A 16465-nucleotide genomic window follows, 5' to 3' on the forward strand; every position below is an offset into this window, starting at 1 on the left:
ATTCTCAGAGACTTTGTGGTCCTTTTGCCACTGTGTACATAAGAGTGCTTCCTTCATTATTTGCTTATATAAAGAACTTGTTCCTAAAACCCAACGGTGTGGTGTCTGTTCGTAGTGGGGTGTGAGCTCAGTGTGTACGATCCCAAACCCAAAGGCCTCCCCGGCGAGGACCTCACAATCAAGACTCGGCAAGTTCTGTGGGAGAGGTGGATCTTGGGGTGTCGGGGTGAGCATAACCTGGCCCTCTGAGATCGCCCCGTCCAACAATGGGTGTTCAAATTACGTACAGACACCAGTGGATTGAACGATGATATACCATGGGGCGCCTTTACACATTAATAATGAACTCTTCAGTAAGATAAAAAATTTCCCCAATTACAACTAAAGACAGGTTAACCAGCGAATAAACATCACTATAGGTATCACTGTAAGAACATAATATTCAGCCTGGTCATTAAGTTCACCCAATGACGATTGCCTTGGCATCAAACAAGTACCTTTATTCAACATCGCCCATTAAACGTGATACGTATAATGATGGTAGGAGAGCATATTTCCTCCTTTGTTTGTAAACAATTCTTAAGTACTTCTATTAGTTTTCCTATTACCCCATACTTAGTAACTACCTAGTATCAGTCTGAATGGGCACTATTGTGAATAAAATCATCCACCACTAATGGGTTACAATGATTAATCATACTTACTGACTGATGGAAAGCCCATATGTGACCTAGCAGTATGGCTGCTCTTGATAATATGCCTATGAATCACACAACATCAGGCCATCCAGCCACAGTGATAACCTCACATAGGTGACGTACAATGAGCTTCAGTAATTTCAAAAAAATTCGGAAAGTATTTAAATCCAAATATATTCATCTAATGAAAGAGCAGATATATATAAATATTTCCATTCAATCCCGATTGCTGAACGATGCTGCTTAACAGCAGTCTCGAACCTCCTAGTCCTGGAGCCGACCGCTATACACCTAAGATGGCCGCCATCATTTTGCGGTCTAGTGGCCCGTTGTGCTAAACCCGGAAGCTCGCTTCATACTTAAGAACGCGAGCGCCGGTCACCGGGTAAGATGCGGTCCTGAGGGGAGCTGCCTGTAGGTATTAACCTCGCGTTTTCTCCAAGAAGGAAGTAAGTACAACGTTAGATAGAATCAAGCCATTATACAAACGATGGTTTGCTTAGACGTGACCTAATACTACGAATACTTACCAAAATCTCTCTTTACCTGTCCCATTAACCTTTTATTGGGAAAACCAGCATTGAGTCCATGTGGCGAAAACGAACCCCCAATGAGACCATGAAGTGCCATTGAGCACAGCATCAAGTAACTATTATGAAATATTCACTTTCTGGCTAAAACTGTTCTTATCTTTTTGTGTTATGTGTGTCTATCGTCCTGGTCACATTAAGTCCTGTCTTGTTTACGTGTGTGAATTCACAAACCACTTGTTTTGTAAAATACCACTGAGTATTGTACATTATGAGAGCCTGCACGCACCACTATGGTGCAAACCTTCACCATAGCACATGAGGCGTGCGTCATGAGAAGACACGATGTGGTTCTCCTCATAAGGGAGCTAAAAAACGCTACTAATTTTGTTCTTTTTATTCACAGTTTTTGAAAAAACCAAAAAACTTATGTATTCTATTATGAACGCATGCCATATTTTTTGTATTTAATTTCTATTATCACAGTCTAAATAATAAACCCAGGAGTGGCATATGTAGGGCTGGTCCCTACATGGTCCTGATGAAATGCTAGGGGTAGCATGAAACATGTCGACCATCACTGAACCAATCCCCATTATAGGTTGGTTATTAGTGATTTCACCCCATTTTAACTTACCTGACTAGGAGCAAAATAAAGTTGTTTGAGGCCCACTAATCACGGTATTCTTAATCCACTTGCACCCACTCCATCATTTTTGCACCACACATAGTCTTTTCACGCAAAAGTGCTCCTGCGTAGTTCGTGAGTCGTAGCACGCCCCTTTTCGTAGAGAATTGGGAGGGCCCCAATGATGAAGCATGTCACCGTGAGGAAACTCCGGTGAGTGAGGGGACACTAGAAAGAAATTTTTCTTTCTTGGCAGGCACCACCGACCACACAGGTCAGTTGCCACAACTTGAGCTAGGTCTACGAATTCAGTAACTTGGATTCTTGGTTGGACAACTTCATTGCACAGTGCACAGTGTTTTGTTGCCGTGCTCGGCAGCTCTTAAATTTCCTTGCATTTCTAGCCACATCCTGGCAGGTGCCTCCTTCTTCCTTGCTAAGTTGGAAATCAACAACTGAATCTGCATTATCCCATCCTTTGGTTAAAAAACACCTTCCCAGATCATTTCTGAACCTAGCTCCGATAAATGTCAGGTCTTTCGAGGGACGAGAATGAAACTTGGGAACATTCAGCGTGAATCCTAGATTATTCAAAGTCAATTTTGTTAGCACCTAGGATTGTATTGCCTCCTCCAGTGCTGATGTAGATAAGCAACAACTGAAGCCACTACTTTTGTGAATTCTCTGGGTGCGGATTTAAGACAAAATGGGAAGACCGTGAATTGACAGTGAAGACTGCCTATGAAAACCTCAGATATTTTTGGTGACGTCTACTTTATAGGTATATTCAAATTTTCATAAAAGGTCGATAGTGATCAAGAAATGATTCAATTGGATCAAATGAACATTTCTCTGGAGGCATCCCATCTTGAATTGGATATCTTGAGGAAAACTGCTCACCTTCTTGAGGTCTATGATAAGTTGATAACCCGCTGATATCTTTGGGACCAGAAAAACAACAGAATAGGTTTCCATTTCTTTTTCTGTCACTGGAACTGGAATTATTCCTCTTTTCTGAAGCTGAGGTGTGACACCTTGTAAAAGTGCTTTCTTGTTTTGACATTTTGGCACAGGCGTAGCAATGGTCCCTGAAGATGGAGGTTGTGATAGAAACTTTATCTTGTAACCATTTCTGATACCATGCAACACCTCTTTGCCTGATGTTATTTGTTGTCACTCAGAAAAGAAAACTAATGAATTAGACCTCCAACCTGACTATTGTCTTTTTTGTATGCTGATTTAATCAGGATCTCTGCTCTTTATTGCTTGATTCTTGTTTCCGTTTCTAAACTTAATAAAATGGTGAAGATTTCCCTTGGAACTTGGACCCTTAATCCAGATACTGCTAGCTTCTCGATGGCTGTCTTAATAAAAATGTTGACTTTGACGATCCAGTGAATTTTGTTGACTACCATCTGAAAGATAAAGAATGAATCCTTTCTTTAAAAAATCAGGGAAGGAGGAATCTTGGGGCATATTATCAAGCCTGTGCGCTAAAATTATCGAGGCTTTATCGGCCGAAAACGGCCGATAAAGCGGCAATAATGGGCTTGATAGTAGGCTCTATGGAATTCCAATCGAAGCCCATGTTAGATGTGAAGACATCTAACATGGGCTTCGATTGGAATTCCATAGAGCATATTATCAAGCCCATTATCGCCGCTTTATCGGCCGTTTTCGGCCGATAAAGCGGCGATAATTTTAGCGCACAGGCTTGATAATATGCCCCCTTGTCTTCCAACTCATGGCCAAAGAAAAGACCACCGTCAACTGACATCTTTATAGCAGTAACTCTCTGGCCAGCATCTGTCAAGGAGGCTTTCAGGCAGGCCCAACTCAGCAAGGACCTCACTCCTCCCTTCCTTATCAGAGACAGGATGCAAAACAGGAGGGTGTAGAGGGAATGCCGGCCCCTTTTAGGGCACTCAATAGGGGGGCTTACATTTTCAACACTGTTATTTAGTTCCTATTTGAGAAGGATCACTGAAACAATATTGATAGCAAAAATATAGACAAACAAAAATATCGTTGTAAAAAATATAGATAGTCAAAATATCGAATTTTTTAAATAGTTTAGTCATTTAAAATTAATGAAATAATTAATAAACATACTTAAAATACTTAACATTAAAATTGATAAATAATCAATATAAATAAAAAACATTTTTTAATACATATATATATATATATATATATATATATATATATATATGTGCCTGTAATATTGTGCCTGGAGTGATAAATGGCTTTTGTTATTTGACAGCTCGGCAAGGACTGCACTGTACTAGTCCTATGCTTAAAGACTTCGCTGTTTAAATAGCGAAAGACTTTGTCATTTTCTATCTCGGCATGGATAGCACTGTCTAATCCTATGCTTAAAAACTTTGATAGAAAAACAGACATTTGAGGCGAGCAGATCTAGAGTGTCGCTGGTGTTGAGAGTGCTCTAACAGGAGCTGCTTTCCACCTAAACTGAGATCTACCCAGAGTTCTCTCCTTCTTTTTTGCATAATTTATGCGTCACTCTATGCCTGAAAGGGTTTTGTTTTGACTTAATACTGGGTGCTCCCTTGTGTCTGGACAAAGCTATACCTCTCTGAAGAGCTCTAATTAGAGCGAAACACTGTGTCAGGGGTTGCTTTTATTCATTTCAGGTTGGCTTGAGTTGGTATTTTACCAATTCAAAGCTGTAATATTGTGCCTGGAGTGATAAATGGCTTTTGTTATTTGACAGCTCGGCAAGGACTGCACTGTACTAGTCCTATGCTTAAAGACTTCGCTGTTTAAATAGCGAAAGACTTTGTCATTTTCTATCTCGGCATGGACAGCACTGTCTAATCCTATGCTTAAAAACTTTGATAGAAAAACAGACATTTGAGGCGAGCAGATCTAGAGTGTCGCTGGTGTTGAGAGTGCTCTAACAGGAGCTGCTTTCCACCTAAACTGAGATCTACCCAGAGTTCTCTCCTTCTTTTTTGCATAATTTATGCGTCACTCTATGCCTGAAAGGGTTTTGTTTTGACTTAATACTGGGTGCTCCCTTGTGTCTGGACAAAGCTATACCTCTCTGAAGAGCTCTAATTAGAGCGAAACACTGTGTCAGGGGTTGCTTTTATTCATTTCAGGTTGGCTTGAGTTGGTATTTTACCAATTCAAAGCTGTAATATTGTGCCTGGAGTGATAAATGGCTTTTGTTATTTGACAGCTCGGCAAGGACTGCACTGTACTAGTCCTATGCTTAAAGACTTCGCTGTTTAAATAGCGAAAGACTTTGTCATTTTCTATCTCGGCATGGATAGCACTGTCTAATCCTATGCTTAAAAACTTTGATAGAAAAACAGACATTTGAGGCGAGCAGATCTAGAGTGTCGCTGGTGTTGAGAGTGCTCTAACAGAAGCTGCTTTTCACCTAAACTGAGATCTACCCAGAGTTCTCTCCTTCTTTTTTGCATAATTTATGCGTCACTCTATGCCTGAAAGGGTTTTGTTTTGATATATATATATATATATATACATTGAGGCCGCCCTGAAAGGTCCTGGGCTCCGGAAAAACGAGAGACTTTTGTTTGACATATATATATATATATATATATATATATATATATATATATATATATATGTATAAATATATATATATATATATATATATATATTCACTGAAAAAACCATAGGTTATAGACCATATATAGTTAGGAATTAGCATTTACAAAACCTTGAAAATTCACTGAAAAAACCATAGGTTATAGACCATATATAGTTAGGAATTAGCATTTAAAAAACCTTATTTTACTCACACAAAACCATTGAAATTCCATATATAGTTAGTTGCACTAACTATATATCGCGCACCCGCAAGCCACTGCTGATCATGTCACATATTACATCATTCATGACATGGTCAGTGACATCACTGATGACATCACTGATGACATCTCAAATGACATCACTGATGACATCACTGATGACAACATCCAGTGACTGTATGTTTCTGTAAAGTTAAAATATGTCTTACATATTGAAGAATGAGTGGATGTATAAGTGTCTGGATGAAGGATTTAGTAGGTGCGTGACTGACTGTATGAGTGAGTGATTAAATGTGTCTCACTGAATGCATGGGTTAGTGACTAAACTGTCTTAATTTGTGCATCATTATGTCTGTTGTGATGTAAACTGCTGCATGTGTTGATCATTAGCTATACGAGAGGCTACATGTGTTATTAATTGGTTGCCCAAGTATTTCTATGGGAGATTGAGTTTGTGTGGGGGTGGCTGGAAGGTGTGTGACTCTGTGCATAGATGTGTGAGCAGTTTATTCACTAGGTGTATGAGTTCAAGAGTGCATGTGGAAACAGCTACATGGGCAGTTGACTGTGTGCATGAGTGTATTGATGAGTGAATGGATATCTCAATGCTACATGTCATAGTAAGTACATATGTAAAACACAGTACATGTGAGAGTTGGCATATATAAACAACTGTGCATGAGAGCCACTGAATGAGTGAGTGGTTGTATCGATCATTGTGAACTTGTATCAGGGATTGTATAAGAGAGTAAATATGTGTTAGTATATGTTTCAATAAGTAAGGTGTGTATAACTGTATAGTTGAAGAAATGGAGGTGAGATTGTTTCTTTGCATGACTGACTGGGTGTGTGAGTAACTCCATGGATGAGTGGCAGTGTGTGAGTGTCTGTATACACTGAGTGTATCTAAGGTTATATTAGAGTCTGAAGAGGTTTATCGTATTAGCACAAGAATGATGTCAAATGAGACGTCATCAGTGATGTCATCAGTGATGTCATTTGAGATGTCATCAGTGATGTCATCAGTGATGTCACTGACCATGTCATGAATGATGTAATATGTGACATGATCAGCAGTGGATTGCGGGTGCGCGATATATAGTTAGTGCAACTAACTATATATGGAATTTCAATGGTTTTGTGTGAGTAAAATAAGGTTTTTTAAATGCTAATTCCTAACTATATATGGTCTATAACCTATGGTTTTTTCAGTGAATTTTCAAGGTTTTGTAAATGCTAATTCCTAACTATATATGGTCTATAACCTATGGTTTTTTCAGTGAATTTCAATGGTTTTTTAATAGCAAATATCATAAGCTGTCGAATGTCAAGTACGTGGTAAGTAAAAACATTTTCGTGTTTATGCACACTGATCTGCTTTGAATGCTGCCCCCCACCCCTCATTTCTATTAGGAGTACTCTCTCTTTGCAGATAGTGAAGGGTAGTTAACGCAGGCCTTTGCCCCCGTTGTAATCCGTCGTGCCTGCTTCTCTCTCCATTTGATTGATTGTTCTCTTTGGTTCATTCTCTATTTACAAACAAGCACAGAGTCGCAATACTCTGTTTAGTCTTTGCAGATAGCGAAAAATCGTGTAAAAAAACAAAAGGAATCGAGCAAAATCAGTAGGCCACTAATGGGATCTCTTTTTGACCTCCCTAAAATAGAAACATTAGGAACAACCTGTTGATAATACCAATGTGTATGTACATAAGCGGCGTTCATTTGTGTTCACAGTACCCCTTGTTGATTGTTTGAATCGAGCATTGAATTGTTCGAAGTTGGTTCTCTTAAGAATCTTCTCTGCCTGCAAACGAGGAAGAATAGGAATATTCTCTCTCCCTTTGCAGATAGTGAAGGGTAGGTAACGCAAACCTTTAACACGTCGTGCCTATTTCGTTCCTCATTGATTGATTGTTTCCCCAAACATTGACTGTTTGGGAATTGGTTCTTTTTGGAGGTATTCCCTGTTTGCAAATATACGTAGGAAAATCTTTGCAAATAGTGAAAGGGTACGTAATGCGGACCTTTCTCCCCCGTTGTAATCTGTCATGCCTATCTACTCCCCACTGATTGATGTACCTGTTTCACCCGGACCATTTACTAGAGATACGTCATCTGGCCCGACCAGAGAGCACCCCTAGTGAAAAGGACATATGCAATAATAACGAAGTGATCACTGTATCCTGTTAACAGAAACTTTAGCATGAAACAACCTGGAAAGAAAAGAATAGGAAAACGAAAATCAGTAGGCCACTGATGAACATGAACTTTTATTAAACAACGAACAAAAAACGATAACATAACGTAATGATAAAACCTATTAATGTCCTAGAAACAAGAAAACGTTAGAAATATGCCAGTGGTGAGAGACCAGAAAAACAGTAAGAGAAACCAAATCACCCCTCGCTGTCCCACCGCCTGCCACGCCAAAAAAATCGATAGACTAGGGAAAATGCAAGTCAGTAGAACATCCGCCCCCACTCTGGAAACTTCCAAGGTGGGGCAGGGTTGCGGCTACGCCCAGCCGGGAGCAGCCCATATAAGGCGGGTCCTGCTGCCACGCCTCGGCCAGGAGATCCTAACGTAGGGTGTAGCCAGAGGAGAGGCCGAGGCCAGCGGGACCCGGCCAGGGGATTGCCTTTACAACGCTGAAGAGTTGCAGGGGGGGAATGTCTCCTCGACCCTCCCCTCTCTCTCCCAGTCCGGCCGCGGTGGCCCTTGAGAGTTTCAGGTAGTCCCGCCACATGCTCTTCCGGTCCGGCCACCAACGGTCGGGGGGCCGAGGCCGACGGGATCCGGCTGCAGCCGATAAACCAAGGAACCCGTTCATGAGGCCAGAGCCAGGGGCGTCCGGCCGACATCCACCGGAAGCCCGGCCCAAAGACGGACGGGACATTTTTTCTTTTCTCCTTCGTAATAGCAGCGGCAACACGCCAGGCACCACTTCTTTCTTCAAAAATGGCTTTGACAACACTGGGGGGGATGTCTTGCACATGCCTCCGACCCCACCCCCCCCGTCCTCATCGCCACCGGCCATAACAAATGTCAAGCGGGGCGCCGTGGGGTGCACTGGGAGGGAGAGACGGTGCGAACAGGCCTCTCCCGCCTCCTCAGGTGAAGGCTTCCCAGCTGCACCCTCAGCGCTCCAGGCGCCCCGAAAAGGGTTCGTCCACTGTGGCGATGCTGCAACGTCTCGCCCGGCAGGGTGGAGCCCGTCCGCTCATGTGACCCCGCGATCGCCGGTAGCTGCCGAACTCTCAAAATGGCGATCGACCTGGCAAGAGCGGGCCCAGCATGAAGAAATGGCCCGGTCACTGGTTGACTCCACCACCGTAGTCCTCCACGACCTTGAAGATTCTAGAGGAGCCGCGGGAGTCTCCGACCCCCGATGGGGAATGACTGCCATGATCGCCCGTGGAGTGACGAAAATGTATCCGCGGGACGTCGGCGCTCCCATGCTGGCGCCAGCCTCACTTTGAATTACTAGAATCCTGCAGACCTCAGTTCCGGTGAAAGCACAGTGTGACCCGGTAGGAAAAATTGTTGCACCCCCTCCCCTTTTTGAGTGATAGTTCAAACCACCGATCCTTTCCTTTGCCCTTTTAACGGAACTTTGGACTGCCTCCCCCTCTTTTACATTTTCTAGAGAAAACAAAACATTAACCACTACATTACCATAGCAGTTGACACCAGAACTGTTTTCAAATTGAAAACCAACAACATCTTCAACAGAATCCTTTTTGTTTCTGCTGTGACCCTGCTACAGCACAGGCATGGTCCCCAGCAGTAATTCAGCAATGCCGGTAAGAATAGCTGTGGTGCCTACTGGACTCACTCACCCCCGCGGCGCCCCACGCCGTTATTTGCTGGGCGGCAACTTACTAGACATCACTTTCGTGCCATCTAGATTTCAGCGCGTTCTGCTGCCTTGGAACTATTCGCACAACAGACTGCTACTGACGACCCACCCCCAGGCAACATCTTCTGAATTTTCATAATTTGAAAGAACTAGTAACATGTCCTCATCAGGAATTCAAAAGAAATTGCCACGGTCTCTTCGTTGTTTAAATGTTTTTACTGTTTTTGTTTTGTTGTATATATTTATATGTTATTAAAGTTTTATATTCCTACTACTTTGTTGGAGTGCTATATATTTTTAATGTGACACATAATTGTAAAAACTTTGATGTACAAAGAGTCATTCCTAGAATCTTCCGCTTCAGGCTCGGTCCCCTCCCCAATCACAATACAGGATGGTTTTCAGATAGTAGGAACACGTGTGGTGTGACGGATCTCATCGGGTGTGGGCCTTGATCTACTATAACTCCTTTAAAGAGGGGTGATTCTTTACAGCTGGAGCCATAAACTACATCTGCAGGGCTAGCTGATAGCCTGGACAATCGGACACAGAGGAAGAGGAGTGTCAGAGGGTGCGGTAGTGAATAGGGCGAAAGGGAGGCGTCGGGCGGGCACAGAGTGTGATTCTCAGGGAAGAGCAGCGCAGATGGGGGGAGGTTTATTGCCCATGCATAAGACAGAGAGCGGGGGTGACCAGTGCCTGGGGAAGATGCTTGCGAGGGTGGGGAGCCATGCTACGAATCGACAGCGTGCAGAGAGTGGGTCTGGTCAAGGCATCTAAAATGGCTGCCGTGCACGACAAAAGTGTGGCATTTCAAAAAAGGCAAGATGGCGCAAACAATGTTTTTCAACACTTCCTCATTTCCTTCGAATCGAACGTTAACAGACGTTGGTGCATATTACCAAAGTTAAGCGATATTTATCGCTAACGATGCTTACCAACGAATTTTTTACCGCTAAGCATCGTCAGAAATTATCGAAGATAAACCTTGCTATTATCAAGGTTTATCGCAAATGCGATAAAAAACGGCCGCAATGCATGAATATCGCTAAAAAGTCAGCAATATTCATGCATTACCGAGCTAATGCTCTTAGCCATGTTATCCACCTCCCATTGGATAACATGGCTAAGAACTGCTCAGGGCAGGTGTTACTTTTTGGAGATATTCGCGCTTAGCGCGAATATCTCCAAAAGTTGGTAATAGGAGATATATATCTTGCATGTTGTAATGCAAATTATTGTGGTATATGGAACTCATACCATAATCTCTCAGGAAAGCAGAAACTGATCCTTTTGGGACCGCCTGAGAAGGCCTAGGGGGTGAGGGGTACTCTACTTTGCCCCCTTTTCACGTTCCGAACTATTTTATTTTACTCTCTTCTGTAATTACACAAAATAGCAGCGATAAGATGCATCAGAGACACACAGTGAGAGAAAGGAGGCCGGAGATGAAGAAGAGATGTCAAATACACATTGGAGATAATATAGTGGGAGAAGGGAAGTAAATATGAGTAAACTTACCATGTAACATAAAAATGTTGCACTCTATACTATAAGTCTCATTTTATACTACAATCACTTCGCTACAACCTCATAAATTAAAAATAAAAATGAATAATGTCTCAAACAATTTTTGATTTCTAAATATAAATTTATTCTTCAGAATTTTCTAAATTTGAAAGAACTAGAAAAAAAAAATGATTTAGTCTAAATCATTTTTGAAAGAAACTTCCTACTGGTACTGGGCCCTAATCTCGGCCGGGGAGGAAGATTTCCGAATTCCAGAAAATATCTGGGGAAAAGATTTGCCGACGCTGGAAACAAGTAACATATGGCAAGTATCTATGAACATGTGCTGGTCAATTGTAACATCTGCTGCTCTTAAAAGAAACCATTTGCTCACTGTACACAGAGCCTACTGGACTCCGAAAAGATTATCCAAACTTAACGGGGCCACAGTGAAGAACTGCCCAAAGTGCGGTCTACAGAGGGCTGATGATTTACATATGTTTTGGCGTTGCCCCAGCTTGGATGCCTTTTGGAATGAAGTTGGTACTACCGTAGAAGGGGTATTTAGAAGACAACTCTCTGTAAGTATGGACTTAGTTATTTTTGGGATCTCAAGAACAAATGTTGGAAGGCCTCTTACTAGAGTCCAAGAGAATTTACTTTTCATTCTGATTCTCTTGGCAAGGAGGGAGATCTGTGTAAAATGGATAACTCCGGTTCCCCCTACTCATAATGAATGGTTGGCCTCAATCTTGAAAGTGTTTAATTTAGATAAAAATAAGAGGTATGCCTCTAAAAAATATAGATTCTGGGACCTGTGGGAAGAATACCATAAGCGATGATCTAAAGGGTGTGGTATATATAATGTCTAGTTGAAATTTGAAGGCAACACTCCCGGCTTTCGAAATCACCTTCTCTGTTTACGGTCCAATGATTACGCTATCGCAACAATGATGAGAAAGACTTGTATGAGTAGCAAAAATGGCTAGCTCAACCCACTAGGAACAACCATGCCTCCTCCCTATAAGTATTTGGACGTAAGGGGTTTCCTTTCTCAAGGGTGCCACGAATATCGAGAAGGATCCCTGATAACTCCTGACTTTTAAATGTTGCGTAATGAGGACTAAGATAAAAAAAAAAAAAAAAAAAAAAAAAATTTGAAAGAACTAGTAACATGTCCTCATCAGCAATTTCCTCTTCAATCATCTCATCTGGAATCTCCTCATTAAAAGTCTGCAATGATGATTCTTGTAACTCTATGGTCTCCAAACATTCGATAAATTCGCCATCAACAGATTGATCAAAAAAATCATTCAAGTCATCTCCTCCTTGTGACAATATTTCATTATTGGTGCTGTCAATTTCAATCAATGTAGTGGAATCATTCAAGTCATCTCCTCCTTGTGACAATATTTCATTATTGGTGCTGTCAATTTCAATCAATGTAGTGGAATCATTCAAGTCATCTCCTCGTGACAATATTTCATTATTGGTGCTCTCAATTTCAATCAATGTAGTGGAATCATTCAAGTCTTCTCCTCCTTGTGACAATATTTCATTATTGGTGCTGTCAATTTCAATCAATCTAATGAAATCATACAAGTCATCTCCTCCTTGTGACAATATTTCATTATTGGTGCTCTCAATTTCAATCAACGTAGTGGACAATGCAAAAGAAATTGCCACGGTCTCTTCATTGTGAGCCATTTTATTTTGAAATTGCTTGCTGTAAATTGCAGAAAAAAATAATCACTTTCATTTATCGTTTTTAGTAATACATAATATAAAACTAACTTTATCAAGTATTTAGTATAACAGAAGGACTGCAAATAAATAACAGAAAACATTTTTCAAATTATCTTCAAGTGTACAACATAGTTCCCCTTACAAATTAACAACTCACCTTTTTAAAAGTAGGAGAAGTGTTAGTACTGTGTAAATCAAACACCAGAAATTCACCACCAAAAATTCCTCACAAATGTACCTCAGACAGTAGTATCACAAAATGGCTGTGGTTTCCTCTCATTTGAGATATATACATAACCAATTAACTTTCATCACACACAAATACAAAACCAAAGTAACATTTTAATTGGTTCTAAATTTCAACACTTTCAAATGTGTTTTCCCCATGCAATTTTCCATAGGACATTTACATACGTCTACAGCCTGAATGGCTGAACGGAATTACACCAAACTTGGCAAAATGGTACATCAAACCTAAGAGGTCAGGAAGGATCTACTATGCCCCCTTATGGTCATTTGCCCCTTCGCTTTGGCCTCCTCTTGTCTCTCGATCCTACCGAGAGACAAGATGGCGGCCGCTACGGACTGTTTGTAATGTTGACAGACGCCGGAGAACCAATCAGCTTCGCAAAGCTCCGTAACGCGAAAAGTACGCGAAGCGCTGTTACAGATATATATCTTTTTTTGAACGTTAATTTCTCAAAATCCACTGGAGCACATATATTGAGACCTAGCAAAGGCACATCGGGCTACCAGTCCCTAATATTTTGCCAAGTTTCGTGCAAATCCATTCAGCCGTTCGATTATTGACATTTAGATACGTCTACAGCCTGAATGGCTGAACGGAATTACACCAAACTTGGCAAAATGGTACATCAAACCTAAGAGGTCAGGGAGGATCTACTATGCCCCCTTATGGTCATTTGCCCCTTCGCTTTGGCCTCCTCTTGTCTCTCGATCCTACCGAGAGACAAGATGGCGGCCGCTACGGACTGTTTGGAATGTTTACAGACGCCGGAGAACCAATCAGCTTCGCTTCACAAAGCTCCGTTGCGCGAAAAGTACGCGAACTGGAGCGCTGCCCGGTCCGCTGTTACAGATATATATCTTTTTTTAAACGTTAATTTCTCAAAATCCACTGGAGCACATATATTGAGACCTACAAAAGGCACATCGGGCTACCAGTCCCTACAATTTTGCCAAGTTTCGTGCAAATCCATTCAGCCGTTCGGGCTAAAAGTGAGGCCAACCGCCCTATGGAAAACTCAATGTTAAAAACATGTTTTGGGACCCCCCTTTTTTCTCGACCCCCCCTGGACGAACCCCCCCCCAATTTTCAGGGGCTGCTCAGAAACAAAATGTGCCATTTTCCTGATAATTTCAGCCAATTCCGTCCACAAACGCCAAAGTTATTAGACATAGAATTTTCAAAAATCCCATAGAGAAAAAATCCTAACTATATATACCTACTGGCGACCGCCAGTAGGTAATATATATATATATATATATATATATATATATATATATAAAACATAGTATTAATTTAAAAAAAACAATATATTTACCATAGGATACCGAGAGGGTTACATTTACTATTACCACTCCAGTGAGTGCAACAGTAGAAAAAACATTGGATAGCGTAGCAGTAAAAATTACTATTCCCACTCCAGTGAGTGCAACAGTAGGGAAAGCATTGGATAGCGGGAGGGTAAAAATTACTGTTCCCACTCCAGAGAGTGCAACAGTAGGGAAAGCGTTGGATAGCGTAGGGGTAAAAATTACTATTCCCACTCCAGTGAGTGCAACAGTAAGGAAAGCGTTGAATAGCGTAGGGGTAAAAATTACTATTCCCACTCCAGAGAGTGCAACAGTAGGGAAAGCATTGGATAGCGTAGAGGTAAAAATTACTATTTCCATTCCAGTGAGTGCAACAATAGGGAAAGCGTTGGATAGCGTAGGGGTAAAAACTTACTATTCCCACTCCAAAGAGTGCAACAGTAGGGTAAGCGTTGGATAGCGGGAGGGTAAAAATTACTGTTCCCACTCCAGAGAGTGCAACAGTAGGGAAAGCGTTGGATAGCGTAGGGGTAAAAATTACTATTCCCACTCCAGTGAGTGCAACAGTAAGGAAAGCGTTGAATAGCGTAGGGGTAAAAATTACTATTCCCACTCCAGAGAGTGCAACAGTAGGGAAAGCATTGGATAGCGTAGAGGTAAAAATTACTATTTCCATTCCAGTGAGTGCAACAATAGGGAAAGCGTTGGATAGCGTAGGGGTAAAAACTTACTATTCCCACTCCAAAGAGTGCAACAGTAGGGTAAGCGTTGGATAGCGTAGGGGTAAAAATTACTATTCCCACTCCAATGAGTGCAACAGTAGGGAAAGCGTTGGATAGCGTAGGGGTAAAAATTACTATTCCCACTCCAGTGTGTGCAAAAGTAGAGAAAGCGTTGGATAGCAAGGGGGTAAAAATGACTATTCCCACTCCAGAGAATGTAACAGTAGGGTAAGCGTTGGATAGCGTAGGGGTAAAAATTACTATTCCCACTCCAGAGAGTGCAACAGTAGGGAAAACGTTGGCTAGTGTAGGAGTAAAAATTACTATTCCCACTCCAGAGAGTGCAACAGTAGGGTAAGCGTTGGATAGCGTAGAGGTAAAAATTACTATTCCCACTCCAGTGAGTGCAACAGTAGGGAAAGCATTGGATAGCGTAGGGGTAAAAATTACTATTCCCACTCCAGAGAGTGCAACAGTAGGGAAAGCGTTGGATAGCGTAGAGGTAAAAATTACTATTCCCACTACAGAAATTGCAACAGTAGGGTAAGCATTGGATAGCGTAGAGGTAAAAATTACTATTTCCACTCCAGTGAGTGCAACAGTAGGGAAAGCGTTGGATAGCGTAGGAGTAAAAATTACTATTTCCACTCCAGAGAGTGCAACAGTAGGGTAAGCGTTGGATAGCGTAGGGGAAAAAATTACTATTCCCACTCCAGTGAGTGCAACAGTAGAAAAAACATTGGATAGCGTAGCAGTAAAAATTACTATTCCCACTCCAGTGAGTGCAACAGTAGGGAAAGCATTGGATAGCGGGAGGGTAAAAATTACTGTTCCCACTCCAGAGAGTGCAACAGTAGGGTAAGCGTTGGATAGCGTAGAGGTAAAAATTACTATTCCCACTCCAGTGAGTGCAACAGTAGGGAAAGCATTGGATAGCGTAGGGGTAAAAATTACTATTCCCACTCCAGAGAGTGCAACAATAGGGAAAGCGTTGGATAGCGTAGGGGGTAAAAATTAGTATTCTCACTCCAAAGAGTGCAACAGTAGGGTAAGCGTTGGACAGCGTAGAAATAAAAATCACTATTCCCACTCCAGAGAGTGCAACAGTAGGGAAAGCGTTGGATAGCGTAGGAGTAAAAATTACTATTTCCACTCCAGAGAGTGCAACAGTAGGGTAAGCGTTGGATAGTGTAGGGGAAAAAATTACTATTCCCACTCCAGTGAGTGCAACAGTAGGGAAAGCGTTGGATAGCAGGAAGGTAAAAATTACTATTCCCACTCCAAATAGAGCAACAGTAGGTAAAGTAAATACTTCATATATAATTAAAAATAAATTAAATATTAATACCAATTACAAATTAATTAAAATTAATTCCCAATTTAATATATTATAATAATTATTCAATTAAAA

The 16465-nt window shown here is 41.4% G+C and overlaps 1 protein-coding gene across 2 annotated transcripts in view; it reads left to right on the top strand.

Moving 5' to 3' along the window:
* The window catches only part of LOC144770727 (uncharacterized), a 295086-nt gene that overhangs the window by 15436 nt on the left and 263185 nt on the right, over nucleotides 1-16465 (top strand). Inside the window, exon 1 of one of the 2 annotated variants that reach the window (XM_078655464.1) lies at nucleotides 1102-1147. The exons of the other annotated variant lie outside the window; for it this stretch is intronic. The gene's annotated coding sequence lies outside the window, so the exon portion shown is untranslated. Of the gene's footprint in view, nucleotides 1-1101; nucleotides 1148-16465 lie in introns of those variants that run through there. 2 annotated transcript variants of the gene reach the window in all.

Source organism: Lissotriton helveticus, chromosome 7 (genome assembly GCF_964261635.1).
Source record: "Lissotriton helveticus chromosome 7, aLisHel1.1, whole genome shotgun sequence".
Classification (NCBI taxonomy): Eukaryota; Metazoa; Chordata; class Amphibia; order Caudata; family Salamandridae; genus Lissotriton; species Lissotriton helveticus.